The 18,005-nt window shown below is 45.7% G+C and overlaps 1 protein-coding gene across 4 annotated transcripts in view; it reads left to right on the forward strand.

Annotated features, from left to right (window-relative positions):
- NEURL1 (neuralized E3 ubiquitin protein ligase 1) overlaps nt 1–18,005 on the forward strand; it is a 158,857-nt gene that overhangs the window by 108,503 nt on the left and 32,349 nt on the right. The window lies entirely within an intron of this gene.

The following is an 18,005-nucleotide window of genomic DNA, read 5'->3' on the forward strand; positions in this document are numbered from 1 at the left end:
TGCTCTGTTATCCCAGCATGTCTTGCGTGAAAGCATCTTTTTGACAAAAACACCACTCCTGTTGGTTTCTGCTCCTGTTTCTAAGGCCTGTTTGGTTCTAGCTGGATCTGATTCAATGACTTCATACACTGGAGTATACTTGTGTCTCAGATGAGCCTTAACATTGCCTACATTTGTCAAAACACTTTTTATTGCTTCGTTCCTAACATGGTAGAGTCTACAGATCTTGATTGTAATGCTGCTTGGCCAGGTGGAAGGAAATTGTCCTTGTGCTGAAGGTCAGTGCTGGAAACAGTTGGAAAGAAAACTGAGCTGATGGAGAATTTCACTGCAGAGCTGCAAGGACTGGCAATTTAAACTCAGCCTAATTGCCTCACTCAGGAGAAATACAGAAATAATTTGGTCCTAGGCCACAATCACTTATGACTATTTGTATGATAATTTCTAGTGCATCCATTTTGGATGTGAGACCAGTGCTTCAAAGAGTCTAAGTAGCAGTCTAAGGCAAGACAAAGCTACGTTAGCAGGCTGATGCAGGAGAAATTAGAGCGAAATATTATTTTTAAAAGGTGTGTAGTTTCCAACTGGACAGTTTACCCATTCTCAGTAGATCAGAAAAGAAGACTACACAGACTGCAGGGCCTGAATTCAACAGGATGGTTAACTGCTTGCCCACTTCTTGCACTTATGTAGGTGTATCTGGTGTGGCAGAAATCAGGTATGTGCTTGAGTAAGTCTGTTAGTTCACATTCCTAAAGATAGCCATGTGTTTAAGCGTTTTGCCGGATCTTTTTCTTTGCCATCTGTTTGTTACTGGATTCTGTGCAAGGCTTGCTAGGTCAAAACCAGTGGACTGTGCTTAATCGGTAATTGATGGTTATGCAGGGATCAGACCCTGTGCTTAATGGTTTTTCTGAGGAGCAAAGGCTCATCTAGGAGAGGAGTGACGAGAGAGATAAGCATGAGCAAGGGAGGCTGGAATGCACTGCTGAAGTTGGAGGGGAGGTAGAGAGGTTTCCTCCCAGCAATGCTTGCGTTCTTGGAAAATGTGGCCAGTTTCTGTGCAGGAAGGTTTATGAAGGGGTCCAGAAGCATGAGGGAAGCAGGAAGATGAAAGCATGGAAACAGGGTGAACTGCTGGCTGAGGGTGCTGGAAGAAGGACTGATTTGGCCAAGAGAATATTGATGGGGAAGGCAAGAACAGCCCAATGACCAAGATACCATTGCTTTCTTGCCTGGTTTCTTCACTCATACAGGGTTCAGTTTACACTTGTAAATCACTGGCTGTTTTTGACTTTGTGTTGATAATTCATAACCCAAAGGCTGCTTGTGTTTTTCGGTTTGTTTGTGGTTGGTTGTTTGGTTTTGTTTTGTTTTGGTTTTTTTTGTATGTCTGTTTAGTTGGTTGGTTGGGCTTTTTTTTGTTGGTTTGCTTGTTTATTTTCTTTCTCTTTATCTGGACAGCACAGGACATTAGGTGTGTTTGAACTGTTTTGTGTGGGTCACCGTGGATGCCTGGTGTGTACCTTGAAGATAAGTGAGGTCTTTTATCAGGTCAAGCACATACTACTGACATTCTATCAAAGGGATCGAGAAGATATAGAAGAAAAATGGCACATGGGGAAATATCTGAGTCAGATGTGTTTCTTCTGTCTCAAATTAGATTGTGATGGCTTTTTGTTCTGCTCTTGATAAAATCTATTCCTCTTTGTGCAATGGCTCTTTTCATCATATAGTTAATTTATTACAGAAGTCTTGTGTTAATTATAAACATTGACAGATCTGTCAAAGGGGTTTTTTGCATGAAGATGAGCAGGCTGTGTGAGGAGAGAGGAAACACTCTTTTGTTTGTCAGTGCTTTGCAGGGGGGATTTCACACTCCTCAGTCTGTGTCCATGGAATTTGCTGCCAGATGAACTCCTGTCTATCGAGTTGCACTTTAGAGTCTAAGCTTCCACTTAGTAGCATCTCTAGCTTGCTTGGTTGAGAAAAAAAAACCCTCTCTAAAATAGGTAGAGTACAGTATTTTCCTGCAGAGGGTTTAGTTACAATGGACAACCTAGAAAATTATTGCAAATTACTTGCAAACATGGCTTTAAAAAGGACTAGTTATGCAAACCTGAATCATTTATATGGGCAAGCTTTTAGAGTTGAAATAGCCTGACTTTAGTTTAGTTAGAATCAGAATGAGCTCAGCTGACATTTGATTTACCAGGCAGCCATAACATTGAGTAAAAAATATCTTAACCCTTCTCTGAAATGGGCGCAGGTATAAATGGCAGCCACTGCACAAACCCAGGCAGCCACCTCTTGCTGGCTTTAGCAGGAGGGTGAAAACCAGCTGTGAATGACAGCAGCTTCTCCAAGTGTTCCGGAGATCTGAAGACAACTTCACCATCACCCCTGAGAAGTTTCACTGTTGGTTATTCTGGCATACACATTGCCCAGGGCGCATTTGCAGCCAGCAGTCCCAGATACTCACAAGGGCTGTCCCCTCCTCAGAATGTTCCTATGGGCAGCTATTTGACCGAGCTATTATTTTATAGTGTATTTAGTTCTTTTTTATCTTTCCTCACGGTCAGTCTCTCCAGCCCAATAATCATGTTTTCTTCTTTACCACAGCCTCCATATCCTGCTGTCATTCTAAAAATGCTTCTGTGATGTTAAATCTTTTCCAGTTATATGATGAGAATTAATTCATTCTGACACAGCATTGAAAATCTGATTCAATTCCTTTTTTTGGTATCTCAGTCACAGTCCTTGATCACAAATCAGCATGAGTCAGAATTTCCTAGGTTATTATTTCCTCAGAAAGGCTGATTGCAACCCTGTCTCCGTGTTTATTATCCTTTTCCTGACAGTGATGAAGCCAAGCAGTTGAGACTGCAGGGATTTTGTTTGGATACCTGTCTGTTGTTCCATTCTGTGCCACAGGTGGAAAAGAAGGTGACACTAAAGGCACCCAGACCACTTTTAGCGTTGCAGTTTCCCATCATCAGGTAGTTGAGTCCCTGCTGGCTCTACAGCATGAAGATGACTAGAGAAACTAGCGGGAGACTTCTCTGGAGACTAAGAATTCTTGGGTCACAGGTGGAGAGGTAACACAGTGGCTTTATCAGCTTGTGCCAAGACATGAGAATTTAGTATTGACAGGTTTTCAAAATGACCATATTGTGCTGAGATCTTCTGCCGAAGTGGACTGTCCTGAAACATTTCAGATAGATAGGTTTCAATCCTTTCAGGTTCAGCTAGTTAAAGGGTTACTAAAAGTAGACCAGAATTAAAAATAAGTGGGAAATACTCTCTTTGGGGCCCTTATCATTCATTTATTCTCTCCAATACACGTTGGTCTCAAATTTTTTGTCTGGAGGGCAGGACCACATTGGCTGCCCATTGAAAGAGCGGAGTGCCATCAGTCTGTTCTGCGCTGTGCTGTGCTGAGGCCAGAAGGGGTTTGGAGGCATGAGGAGTCGTCTTTTTCCTTACAGAGAGCCTCTGGCTCTGGAGGCAAACACAGGAGGAAATCTGGCTTCCACTCGCCATTGTACCTCTCTGTATTCTAGAGGATGTGCCTGTCGACTGAGCAGCAGCTGGAAGGGCTGCAGGAAGAAGCAGAAATTGCTTCTTGAGGGTCCCAGGAGGCAGGTGAGGTCCCTGAGCCTTCCCAGGGGCTTTGTCACTGCACAAATTCAATGCCCGGCTTGAGGACTAAAGAATTGTTTCCACGTTTTCTGTTGATGGTTGCAGTTTACTTTAGTGGTTCTCTTGGGCTCTTCAAATAGGGCAGTAGTAGCTTTAATACCCACTTGGGTTTTTTGCTTGCTTGTTTGCTTCCTACAAAGCTGTAGGAATATATTTTTTATCACATTAGAACAGGAGAGAAATACCCAGACAGACATTAGTCCATTATTTTAATGAGGGAAGAATATTTATTAGGATTTAATTGTGCAGGAAAAGCAGCCAAGCACTGCCTGCAGGGGAAAGCCTTTACATGCTGGTATGAGTACATCAGATCAATAACTAATGGTTCACAGGAAGGTACAAAAACCCATCCTTAGTTTTAGTGGTAAAGGATTCAGCTGCCAATTCAGACTCATGTTTCTCATCTTCCTGGGACAAATCACACAAGTATGCTCCTGCCCTGCTGGATACAACTGTTATAAAAGCTTAGGTGAGTGAACTAAATTTCCCCGAAAATTTCCAAACAATTCTAGGTATTATTGATGAAGATAATTAGGATAAGATGCGGGTACACTGAGCAGAATTGGTGGCCTTTGTGAGGCTTATCCATTATTAATCAGCCATATAATTTCCCTTAAGTGGCAAGGTGCAATTGCTTGTTTTTCAGGCCTAGTTGCATCTTAATGCTACGAGCAGAGACGAGACTCTCTCACCTGCATTGTTGTGAATTACCCATTTGGGAAATGAGGATGTTGTAGGCTGGAGATACAGCTTGGGAGCTTGCTTGTCACGCAGATAACCAGATGCTGAATAAGCAAGAAATTAATTTTCCTCCCCTTTCTCCTTTCCACATAAGAGATGGGTTTGTTTTTGCTGGAGCTTTGCCTGTGTAAAGGCTGCAGTATGGAGCCAGTGTTTGCCGTCACACTTAACCTTTGGCATGTCAGAAAAAAGCTTATGGTGGGAGCTAAAACCATCTCTGATGTCAGTATGTGCTGGACGTGCCTGCAGGATGGGGATGGCCTAGGGGGAGATGAGTGCAGGGGTACCTGCCCTATGGAGAAACATTGGAAAGCTAACTCCTTACAGATGAAACAAATGTAGTATTCTGATGTAATACAGCCTAGTAGTTGTGCTTCAAGTAACTTATAATGAAGAACACATTGGTATATTCTTCATTAGAAAGAGTGATAGCATAATAAACATAACCTTATTGAACTCAAAGAAGCATAAATCACTTGTAATTCAAAAGCATTGTGAAAAATAATTATGATTCACTGCTGAACTCTGTTTTACAGTCTGTGAAAACTTCTTATGTTTTGCTTTCAAAAAGGCATTTCTCTTAATCAAAGCTGTTGCAATTAGAGGGAGTGGTAATGATCCAGAAGATAGCTGAATGATGTTGCCTTTTTGAGGATCTCTACAGCTGCCATTCTCGTAGCGTGAATAGTGATGCATGGTGTTGGCAGAGAAGCTCCTGTGGATCAAAGCTCCAGCAACTGGAAATGTTGTGTTTTGCAATACACCCCCATTCCCCCAAACCTACCATGGTGTTGAATTCTATCCACTTAAAACAGAGCCTGTGTTTAACAATAATTTAAATCATTATCCTGCCTGTCAACTCAGAGTTAAGGGGCTACGCAACTGCGATTCTCTGTTTAGAAACTGCCTGGAATAATAACTTTCAGATGTCTCAAATATGCACCACTTATCTATAACATCTAAATACAAATGTCTCCCTGCTAAGCAAGCCCGACACTGTTTACCTATCATGTCCAAACCATTCCAGAGGGTTTGCTTGGCGTGGAGTGGAAGGCCCTATATCCGCAGCTCTGACAGCGCTGTCAGTGTAATGTTTTTCAACTCCTCCTCACCCTTAGGTGATTGCAGACAAAGAAACAGCCTAAGCCCGTGGGTGACAAGTGAAAAATGTCCCTGCACACGCATCCCCCCCGCTTCCACCCCCACACCAAGGGTAGAAGTGCATTGTGAGCCAGCCTTGTGCTCTCACAGACGGGATGATGCTCACGCCGCTGGGTCCCTGCCAGCCTGCTGTGAAATGATCCAAATGCTGAATCCCGCACACCCTGGGCGTGCTGGGGCTGGGCAGTGTTGAGGCATTGTCACTGGCTTGGGGTCCCTGGGTTCTTTCTCCACGTGCAGACCTCAGTGGGACCTGTCAAGTCTCATTGAACATCAGGCTGGGGAACTGGCTTGCGCCGTATGCTCCCCGAGCCATGGTGTGCCGGAGCCGTGTGCCGCACAGCTGGACGGCTCCGCTGCCACCCGGGGAGCTGCCATGTGAGATGCGGGCACTCAGCATGTCCCTTCAGGGGCTGCAGGGGCTGCAGGGGCGATGGGCTGTGGTGTGGGGCTGCCCTGCAGCTTGTCTGAGAGTAATCAGAGCAGGCGGAGCTGAAAAATGCCTCCTCTGCTTGTTACAGCTGACCCATGGCTTTTCATGGGTGAACCTCTGAGTTTTGGGCCATCTCCAAAAGTGTGGAGTGTCTCATGCCATCCATACCTGGAAAGAGAAGAGTTTCACCCCCAAAATTGGCATTGGGTACCAAAGGCCTCTGCATGATGCTGTGCAACCTAATGAGATATGCTACGTGGCCTCCAAATTTCCTGGTGCATCCCAGGGAACCACATGCAGTGCTTGGACTTTGCTTTCCCTGGGCACACAGAGCACCCATATCTGGTGTGTACTGCCCTGATGCAGTCAGTGAAGGTTAAATAAGGAGAAATGAGAAGCATTTAATGCATCTTTGCGTTGTCTTTGGTCCCTAGGTGAAGTCTGAGTCATGGCTCGAATTTGTCAAGCTGAAAGATATCGGATCTCTGCAAATGTTATCGACAATTCCTCCCGGGGTGGCTTGGCCACATACAGGCTCTTAGTCCTTTGCTCTCAGTAACTCCTGGATTGCCTGGTGTCCAGCTCCTGCAGCACTGCTGCTCTCATATTACACAACAGATTGTCTGAAATGTATGCACTCTGGGCATTGAGGTTTGCTGTTATTTTATTACTTTTTATTGAAAGCATGAAAGTTGGACTGCTAGCAGGGGCCAGACTTGGTACCAAATTGTTTTATGTGGCTATGGTTATGAAAGCAAGCCCTCTTGTCCAGTTTAGACAGCAGTTAGCATGTGTGTGCCCTCTGCAGCCACGTGGGGCTGCCACAAAGGAGCACTTGCTGATCTGCTGCCTGTGCAGCCAGGTTGAACCTACTATAGGGTTTTTCAGGGTATCTACAATTACTGAAGTATGCATAACATTGGCTGAGCTCAGAATATGGTTTCTTCTTCCCTTTTCTTTTTTTAATGTAGACTTCCTTGCAGCGATGTGGCTTGGAGAGGAGTGCTTTACAGTTTGCTCTCAGCCTGCTCAGGAAACCAGATCAGTGAGGCTCGGCATCTGATGGCTTTCTTAATGCAGAATGGCTACCTCTGTGCACATGAATGTACAGTTCAGTTTACTTGTTTTAAATGCCCAAATTATATTTCTGTTCTTCATGAAATATTCATCTGCTCAGATGTAGCAAGCCAAGTTTTTCTGGCACTGCCGTTTCTGGACAGAAGTGTGCACAGGCACGTGGCTCCAGCGCCTGCTCAGTTTGCTGGAGCTGGGGGCTGAGGAGAAGCTCTGCCTGGGGAGCCACATGGCTCTGCCATGCTCAGGAAACCAGCTGCTCCAGGGCCACCTTCCCTCCACTCACCCTCCCACTTTACATGGTTGGGGGCTTAACATTTATGGGCCTGTCCCCACCTGCCCCAGTATCGGAGAGGCTGTGGATGGGGCAGGAGCAACCTGCAGGACCACAGGCTCTCCATCCTCACACCAGCTCCTGCTGCATGATGGCTATGTGGAACAGCATCTCTTACACCAGTTATCTTTTCAGCATCTTGTCACTTCCTCAGCACCTCTTCACTGACTGTTCTACCATCACCCAAGCCAGAGGGCCTGGATCAAGCTAGCACAGCAGAAAAAAATATGTTTAACCTGTTTATCCATCGCTCTGCTGTGTATCTGCACTGCTTGTGTGTGACAGTTAAAAGGCACCTATTATCACTTACACAGAATAACATATTTACCAGAAGTTCTTTGATAATGCTTTGCAGCTTTGTCTGTGTATGCAGGAAAATAATGTCCAGGTACCAGAGTTACCTTCATGCTGTTTGTTGTTCTAAATTTGCACTGAGTGTTTGCTGCCCGAACAGAGAGAAGGCTGTGATCCAGGATGCTGGCATCTCAGATGTCATCAGCGAGAGATGACCAGTGACGTGTTTCTTCCCAAGTGGCATCCGGAGGTTACATGACAGAATGACAGACAGATGGTGCTAGGTTGCACAGGGAACACTACTGGCCAAAAAGGTAAAAGCAGCTAGTATGAACCCATGTGATCAGGTCCAGCCGGTCTCTGTAAGGAGTTGGGGCTAGTTTAATTTATTGGGGGTGGGAAATGATGACTATAATAAAATAAAGGTTCAGAGCTGAATTGGATCTCAGCTCTTCCAAAACCCCAGTGCTCTCCAATCTGTTGTTTTGATTACCTGAGTCCATTTTAAATGCTAGCTCAAGCGTCAAGCCTTCACATTTCCATTTAGCTGTTCAAGGAAAACAATTTTAATAGCTACGCAGCTATTCATCAGGATTAGACCCTGCTGAACTAGTTTGGATAACATGCAAGCTAAGTGCAGTGTGGTCTGAGCTTAACTTGGAACATCCAGAGGCACCAGAAAACATTTACTTTAGTAATTCAAGCACGTTCCTCAGCCCCCGCTCTTCATGCCACTGGCAATGTCCAGTACCATGAGAGGAGGGGCTGGGGGAGAGCCCTCTTTCCTGTTATTCCTGGCCCCGATTGAAACTGGGAGAAGCGGGAAACATACATTATTTGGAGCTCCCACCCTCGAGCTGACATGGATGCAGAGGAGAAAAATATTCGTATACTTGGGTGCTCACCCAGCTGCCGCCCAGGCAGCAGCACCTCTGCCCCTCGCTCCCTGGGCACATCCCCGCATGCCCCGGCATGGGTGCATGGAGCGCAGCAGCTTCCCAAAAGCATCTCTGGGATTCCAGTGGAGCAGGAGTAGCTAATTTGTTCTGTACTTATTGTCAAAGTTTAGATAACTAGTATACCACTCTGCCAAGTGTTGAGGGAAAAATTCCTTGTTTCACCACATGTGTTTCTTGGAGTGGCCCATGCTGAACTGAAAGTCCTTGGTCAGCCAGCGCTGAGCCAGGTTTCATCTTGGCACTGAAGATGCTGGTGCCTTCAGGACTTGGGGATGCACATGGGTTCCCCCTCATGGCCATGTGTCTTCTTGCAGACATCAGGAAGTTTTGCTTACTTAATCTCCAGTATTTAGTGGGAAAATGCTAGAAAATATTCTCTAAAAAAAAAAAATAATTAATAGAAGTTGAATAGATTACAGTTGTTTTCATGCTGTTGCTGCTGGCTGGCTTTTCCCTACCCAGACTTCACTGGAAAACATTAGAGGTTTCTGCGAGAGGCTCAGGTACCCAAATGAATGTGGATGTTTAATTGCCGCACGGGTGGGGACCTGTCAAGGGTGATGCTGGCTGCCTTCTGTGTAATCACCAAGATCTGGAAGTGGGAGCTAGAAGTCCCATAAGAATCTGGTTTCTTTAAGTACTTTGACCCTTTGGACTGGCTGTGGAGGCTTCTGGGACGACAGCAAAATTGATGTAAGATGTTTTGCAGTCTTATCTTTTTTTTTTTTCAGTTTTAGAAAATGTTGAGGCTGGATGGAGTTCAGCAGGGTGAAAGGCATGGTTTTCTTGCAATTAATAACTGTTGCTGCTTGTTTCTAAGGTATGTCGGCTGCTGTGCAAGCGGAGGCAGGATAGTATCTGCTTTCTGTCTGGTAGGATAGCGACCATTTTATTCACAGAGTGGTCTGAATAAAGATACGTTATTGAATCCTGTAGTAATATTGATGGTGAGACAAAACCCTTTCACTAACTGAATATAATGTTTGCCTTTTTTTTTTTTTTTACATCTCTCTATATAAATATTTACAGCTCTGTATGTGTATATATGTGTGTATGTATAAAAACAAGAGCCCCAGACACTGTACAAAGACCAGAAATCTTCTGGACTTCCATAATTTTCATGAAAAGAAAGGGGAAAGTAATACATCAAATTGTTCACACTTTTTTCGCTTGTCTAGACAGTGCTACACAGAAATAACACAGTGTGTCTAGCTGAAAAGGGAATTCACTCAGGACTGTAGATCCCATGCAGACTGCAGGGAGGAGTTGTTGAAAAGCTTTGGAGAATGGTGAGAGCAAGCTGTCTGCTGTCCACCTGGGCATCACATCTCAGAAGAGGTGCTGCAGCTGCAAGTAGCTGTCAGCTGTCCCCACCACCCCCTGCCATCCTTGACACTGCATCCATGGGAAGGAGGAGTTCAGCCGGGACCTCCAGCACGTCCAAAAAATACAAAAGATGCAGGAGAATGGGCCTCATCTCTTCTTCTCTGGAAAACAGAGAATTACTCATGTTGAAAGTAAAGTAAAACTGCGAAGGAAGCAGTTTAGCTCTTACAGGTTTTGTATTCACAGTATTTTAAGGATCTGGAAAAAGGAGAAGAACAAATTTGTTGTTGTTTCTGTTGTCATGGGCCTGTTCTTCTGGCTCTGCGCTTCCTTGTGTTGCACAACAAGCACAAGATGCAACTTCTGTGTAGGGGGAAGTGCGGCAATTCCCCCGAACAGTCAAATACTTCTTGATTCCTCCAGCTGGACATTCAGTGACATGCTCTTGTTCTTCTTTCCATCCTCCCCCATTGCCTCTCCAGGCACCAGAGGCCAGGCAGGGAGATGCACAACAGTGCCAGGTGAGCCTGAGCAGAGCTGGAGCTGTCCTGAAATATTCAGGCTTTCCCACCTGGGTGGCTCTTACAGCAGGAGCAAGTGTGAAGACAAACACCCTGTTACAGAGTATGTCCTCTCTTCACCCTGCTCACCTTTGGGCATGGGATGAAACCTTTTCAATTGAACACATGCAAGACAGGGGGTAAAAATCAGCAGGACCTCATGTGTTTGAATTCTAGGCATCCTAGAGGTATGTAGATCATATCTACTCTAATGTGGGCAGGAGACTCAGCACCGTAACTCTGCATGAAGTCCATCACCTGTTGCAAAAGATCTACTAGGAGAATATTCAAGTGTAAGCAGGGTAGACCCTCATGTTGGGGATCCCATTTGCACCATTGCAGTACAGGACGGTAGATGCTCTCAGTGAAGAAGCATTTGAAAGCTATGGCAAGTGTCTCCTCTCTGTCTGACAGAATCATCTTAACTGAGCAGCAATGTGTTCAAGCCAGTACTTTGTGTTTCTCTGGAAAATATACCTCTGTGTGCCTGCTAAATGCAGAGACTGAGTGTTTGAGTCATCAGACACAAAGTCCCTGATGATTTTGTTTAGGCGCTGCATGGTGACGACGAATTTGGCCCCTGTGGAAATTTCAAAGCAGAGAGCTGGCTGGGCAGGGAGAGTCGATCCCAGGATTTCCTCCAAAAGCAGGGAACAATAGTCCCCTGCAGCCCTGGGAAGGCTGACAGGTATGTTGACAGCACTTCACACTCAGCCACAAGAAGGCTGCTGAAACAGCAAGGACAGGGTAGTATGTGACTCTTGCTGGTTATTACGCAGTCTACAATAGATTTTATTTGAAGTTTTATAGGCCGTTTTTCTCCCTTAAAACTGCACAGATTTCCAGGAAGAGTTCAGTTGCTGGCCATCTGCTCCCCAGAGAAATGCTTGAAAGGGCATATTTTCCCTTTTAACACCTAACATGGTTCAACATTTAACAAGGCAAGTGTGGGATCTGTCACTGAGGTCTCAGAGACCTTGCTTCCCACAGCCCCCCAGGGGTATTCAGAGCACTGTGAGCTGCTTGCAGGAGGAGAACTTGAGTCGCAGGTCACAGAGATGAAATGACTGCCCAAACACTCTGTGGGGAGGACAAGAGACAGGAATAGAAACGGGGGAGCCTGGCTTTCTGTCTCTTATTCTCAAGCACAATGAAAGCACAGCCTGTTCACATGGTGCAATTGGTGACTACAGATGTGGTGGGAGGGAAGCTTTGAGTAGGGCTGGGAGCAGGATGAGGGAGAGACAGGAGAATGGCATGAGATGGAGGCAGATGGTTGTGGGTATGGAGAGGAGGAAACCTCGATGGTGAAAGCAGATGTAGAAACCCCACCAAAGGGGTTATTCCAGAAAATACCCATTTTGCTCAGCTTGGAGAATCCATAAATTATTTTAGAACATGCTCACAGGACAATCCACCCAGTGTTTTTAATCTGATATCTTGTTGTCTAATGCATTTTCGACTGTTAACATTTTTCAATCTATTATGTAAACAGATTCTATTTTAATATTTTGGCAAATATCTTCCCAGGACAAGCATCATTCCTCCACCACTCCTCCAAGGTCCCATTGTCCAGGGTCTTATATTTCCTTCCTGTTTCACATGAATGTGCAGAGCTTTGACAAATGCTTTTGTAGTCTTGAAATGTGAGTGCCTTCCAAAGCTGGAAGGAGTCTCTCATTTTTTGAGATTGACCTTTGATTTCTAGTGACAGCCAGGATGGATTTCTGCAATTTTTCATGTTGCCCAGAGCCTGATGTTGACTAATAGGACTGGATATTCAGCAGGGATTGCAGGAAACCCTTGGTGATGAGATTTATTCATGCTGCTCATGCATAGTTTCAAAATGTAGAGCTAAGTTTCTGTTTGGGGTGAGTGGAGCAGTGTTACACAGGGGTGAACTCAGACCATTGCTCCTGGAGTCACAGAGCAGCTCTTTCATTCAACTTCCCCCCACATCATCAGCAAGCAGTCTGTGCTGCTTCAAGTATTGCAATTGCAATAGCAAGGTTTTGTTGAAAACCAGCAGCGAGCCCATTGCATTCACCTTTTGTTTATCTTTCTTAAGAAAACAGCGTATTCTGCCTAGTTTTACTGGAGTAGTCCCTTGCTGACTGGTAATTACTAGCTGTTTAAAAAAAAAAAAACAACATAGCAAGACGTAGCTCACTATATTTCAGAAAGGTTTCTGCAGAACTTCTGCACTGACTGAACAGGGGAGACACATGAGGGAAACAACTCATAGGAACTTGAGTGTCTTGATGAGCTATTTTGCATTCTGATTAAGTTTTTATGGCCAACTGAGGTTGCTACCGGCATCCTTGCAACTCACTCCCTTCTCCCCAGATGCCTGGGAAGACATCAGAGACCACCACGGCTGTGCTGCAGGGACAGCTTCTTCAGGGCACCTGGGGGGGTGGCTGTGCCACCAAAAAGGAAGGGTCCCAAGCATCCAAGCTGTGCATGGTGGGGACTGCGTGATCCAGGTTCATCTTGGTACAGCTTCATCTTCCCCAGTAGAGCAGATGGGGGCTGCAGGGGAAAGGAGAGGGAGCTTTGATGCTCTGTGGTTTGTCAGAGATCTCTGAAGCCATTGGCAATTGTAGATAAATGGAGTAAGCAGATCGTCACACGGAGCTTGTCCACAGACCACTGGCACTATAGTAGGACCTGGTTACATTTGGACTCCTATTTTAGAATTCTTCTTTCAGATCTCTAGCTGTCCGTGAGTATAACCTCACATGATTAAAATAAAATTGATTTTAATAATTGATTAATTCTTCCCTCTATTCCGTGTCTGGGGCAGGAAGAGTGAATGAAATATTTTTTGTCCTGTTTGCTAGTTAACCTTTTCATTTAACCAGATCTCATTGAAATTAGGGGAGAGTTTGATTTTTATTTTTATATAAGCGAAGCAGTCCTTGTTTACCTTGGGTTTTGTAAAAGGCTATGGCTATTTTTTCCAAAACACTGATTTTGGATGAAGTTTGATCTAACAACATTGTTTTCAATCCTGGATTGCTTTGAACCAGCCACTCATCCTCCTCTGTCCTCAAGGGCACCACATTTCACAGAAGTTGAAAATTATGTTTCCATCAGGTTAAATACTTTTCAGCATCCATTAGGGGCCCTAACACGGATCATTCCTCGTATAGTGTTTGATGGGATGTGTGGGATTCTTGTTTTCCCTTCTCCCTGCTCTGTATGACTTGGCAGGCAGTGCCTGGGCTGTGGGTGCTGAGCCAGGGGCAGGATGGAACACTGAGAGGATTGGCGTTAGAACAGGCTGCCCAGGGAAGTGGTTGAATTACCACCCCTGGAAGTGTTTAAAAGGCATGTAGATGAGGTTCTTAGGGACAAGGTTTAGTGACAGTGTTAGGTTAATGGTTGGACTCGATGATCTTGTGGGTCTCTTTCAGCCAAAATGATTCTATGTCCTGACCACTCCTCTGCAGTAAAACCTGGGAGGCAGTGCCAGCACAGCACGGCATTTTGCGCCTCTTTGCAAGGCTGCACGACATTCTCCCCTCTCCATGGGCTCTGGCACAGGGCATCCTTCTGACCTGGAGAGCATCCCCACCCCAGGAGCCAGCCCAGAGGCTCAGCAGTCCCTCCCAGGAAGGTCGCTACTAAAGGGTCAGCAAACATTTACTTGGCTTTTCTAAGTGCCCCCTCCGCCCCTTTCATCAGGATTTGACCCTGGTTCAGGCAAAAGCAGAACTGAACAGCTGCTCCTGCAGAATTCAAAGCAATGGAAGAATTTTAAACTGATTTCAGAATAAAGACTTTCAGCTGACCATTCATTTGGGCATAAACCTACACTCACCAAAGAAGGATCCTCAGAGAAATTCAGCTGCTGAATCCTTGACCTCCAAAGGACCCCTAAATATAGTTTTGTACGCTATGTGCCTCTTTTTGTGGGTGAGATATTAAGAGCTTATTTATTTATTAGAAAGTGGTTTACAATGTAAGTAAATGAATGAGTTTCAAGGCCCTCTCCCATCTGCCAGATGCTGGAAAGATGTTTATGACCACTGTAAATAATTTCATAGTTTAATACAAATGCATTTTTAGAAATCAAGGGCTGATGGCTGCATGTTTACAGTACAGTTGAAGATTTATCAATTCCTCCAGAATATGAGAAAGAAAACAAACAGTATTTCAGATCTTTTAAAAAATCATAGGAAAGAAAAACCCCAAAGGTATTCTTCATTCGTGGGGCTGTGGCCTCGAGTCTGCATTGCTTTTGCTAAATTCTCCCAAGTCTCAAGTCAGTGAGATCAGAAAATGCTCAGCATCCTTCAAGGCCCAGCCTATGTGTTTTGGAGACTGCGAAGGCTGGGACTTCAACGGCACAAATAATCTTCTCTGAACTGCGTCTGTATTTGGAGATCACTTTGCTGCTGCTCAATGACCTTTGCTAAGATTGGCTTTAAATGACATAAATCAGATCCTTGACAGTCGGCAGGGCAACAAGGTGGAGAAGCACAGGGAATTTGCTTTGTGTTGTGGCTTAAAAGGTAATAAGGACTGAACAGCACCTGTGGGTAGTTTCAAAGGGAAACCTGGTTCCCAGACAAAAATAGGACACAGAATGAAAATGGGGCTGTAAGGAATTTCCTTTTTTGAGGCATGTGTACAGTGAGGAATTAGGAATTGGTGAGGTGACGTCAGAGTGTACGTGGGATGCTTGGTATGATTTTTGTGAAAAGTCTCAGTGCCTCGGGGAGGGATGGGCAGAAATGAGGTGTTACAGATACTTTATTTGAGCTTTAGGTCTATTTTCAACCTTTGTGTGGATGGCAGTGGAGGGCCTGCAAATACCAGCAGAAGCTGTGGGCTGCTTCTGCCATGGTGCGCTGTGTTGGATGCATGCTGCCGTGCTGTGCTCTCCATAGCAACGTATTTTCAATGTAAAACCACAGAACCAGATGAATAGTTATAAGTGTTTACACTCCATGTGCATGGGGGAGAGCTGATGCTGAGCTGGTGCGAGGCAGAAATGGTCCTTGCTTTATACTGCAGCCTAAGCTGAGCTTTTGGTCTGGAGTCAAAACGCAGTTTGATAATGGGAAGTGCTTGAGTGCATGAACTCACAGGTGTCTTTTTCTTTTTTGGGGAAAAATGATTCTTTTTTCATAATGTGAGAAGTCCACCAAGAAGCACCCTGTTTTGGGGGCAGAACACTGCCCTTGCTGTGCAGCAGGCCAGCGTTAGATGGCTCTCATTGCAGACGTGTCCGTTTTGCAGCAAGTGTTGTCTCGCATCATCCTGATCCCTTTCCTTAATGGTTCTGGATTGCCTACCGTTGAATTTAGCTGCAGGGACTGCAAACCCCAGCAAAGCAGAGGCAGCTGTGCAGTGCAGGCAGCACATGGCCATGGGCATGGCACCGAGATGGCCAGGGAGGGAACAGGAAGGAGCCTGCAGGGCTCAGTGGCTAATCCTGGCCATGTCCAGCTTGTTTTTGTCTGTCCCTTGCATCATTCCCCTCCTGCCAATTTCTGGGCTTGACCATATGTGCGCTGGTGATGGCGCTGAGGTGGTTTGGCAGGTACTGCAGTGGCAGAGCATCCTCCGAGTGAGCGCACAGCCACTGTTGAAGGAGCCAGCTCCTGTGGCTCTGCCTCCAGCCACCCATGGAGCAGACTTGGTGGGATGGCAAAGGCACAGAGACAGTGATAGCGTTCAACACGTCCATGCTGAACAACTGGGAGTGCAGGGGAATGAGACTGCTGACCTGCAAAACAAGCCAAAATTTAAAAATATCAAATTTCTGAGGAGAAGAGAGTTTCCCAGAGGGCTGAGAGGTGAAGAAAGTAGACTCTAGAAGTTACTTGGGATGGCTAATTTCAAATGGACCACAAACCTTGTTATAGCACTGGTGCCTCTGGGAAAGGCCATTCTGACACCCTGAGCTGGGACTCATCTCCCAAAACCATGTGCTGGGGCATGGTGGGTAATCAACAGGAGGACACGAGTGTTGAGGTGACTGTGTTCTCCTAGGGACAGGGTCGGAGGATGACATCTTCTCATCAGCAGCTTCTCACAGGATTAATGTAGGAGTGGACAGCCTGAAGCAGGCACGTGACCCACGCTGTCCCTTCTCACTTGCACCCATGGGTGCTGCAGCCGGCTGGGCCCCACATGAAGCCACCGTGTAACGATGAACTGGCACCCTCAGCTCTGCAGCATCTCCACCTACAGATTAAGAAAACTGATAACCCCATAGATGTTTTGATTTAAAATATATAAAAGTGTAGATGTAAATTTGATAGATGTAAAAGTGAATCCAGCCGCCATTCTGTTGTTTCCTTATTAAATTCTATTTGATTCACGTTGCACATAAATATGAATTTTCAAAGTGCTGTGAACCCCACTTAGGAAGTAATTTGCATCACCTGAGCCTAGGAGAGCATGGGTGACTGAGGGAGCTTCAACAGACCTGAGTGAAATGCTTCTGGCAGGACGAAGCAGTGAAATGCAGTAGATATCAAAGTTGTTTATTACCGTTCCAGCAGATTCGTGCCATGGTGGCAATCGCTGTTTGTTTCTCTGCAGACAGGACAGGTTTTTCTGCAGCAGGAAGCTCTCAGATGTGAGGTGTCTGTCATGGAAGGGACAATGGGGCAGATCTGGCAGCACGGGTTGTGTGAACCTCACCTCTCCCTGGTGGGATGCAGGTGCTTGGGATGTGCCGCACTGGCTGTCAGCAGGCTGGCAGATGGAGACAATTTCTGTTACCAGTGCTGTCACGCTGGCCCCCTGATAGTAAAGTCTGTTTAGTGAAGGGAGAAGACTGTAGTAACTTGTACTCTATGTAACTTGGACTCTACATAACTCAGATTTCTGAGTCCTATTACTGTCAGGACAAGTTCACGCAGTTCGTATGACTGCCGTGATTTCTTCATGCCAATACAGGGACTAAATGCTGCCCCTATGTCCCCACTGATGCCAGGCTCTGTTAGACACGGTCCGGTGTGCCGGCAGCTGCCCGTTCACCTCTCCGGAGTATGGGAGCGGACAGTGCCTGTGCACCAGTGCGACCTAGTGGAGGGAGTGACGCTTGGCCAGGGGGATTTCACGGACCTGGCAGCACTGACAGCTTCACAAAAGGGCTGTTTAGCTCCAGTGTTGAGGGTTCAGATTTATCTGAAGAGGCCGTGGAGCCCATCCCAGCAGGGGCTGTGTCATCGCTGAGTGGCCACAGCAGAATAGACCAGCAGACACTTGCAGAAATACATGGGGATGCAGAGTCCTTACAGTGTTCAGCAGGAAAAAATAAAAGAGCCGACAAGACATATACACAGCATCTTACCATCTCACCCTGCCCCTCTTTTCACAGTATGTTTCACAGTATGTTTGGGATTAGAAGGGACCTCAACAGATCATCTAGTCCAATCCCCCTGTGTTTGTCGTAC

Source organism: Patagioenas fasciata, chromosome 8 (assembly GCF_037038585.1).
Source record: "Patagioenas fasciata isolate bPatFas1 chromosome 8, bPatFas1.hap1, whole genome shotgun sequence".
Classification (NCBI taxonomy): domain Eukaryota; kingdom Metazoa; phylum Chordata; class Aves; order Columbiformes; family Columbidae; genus Patagioenas; species Patagioenas fasciata.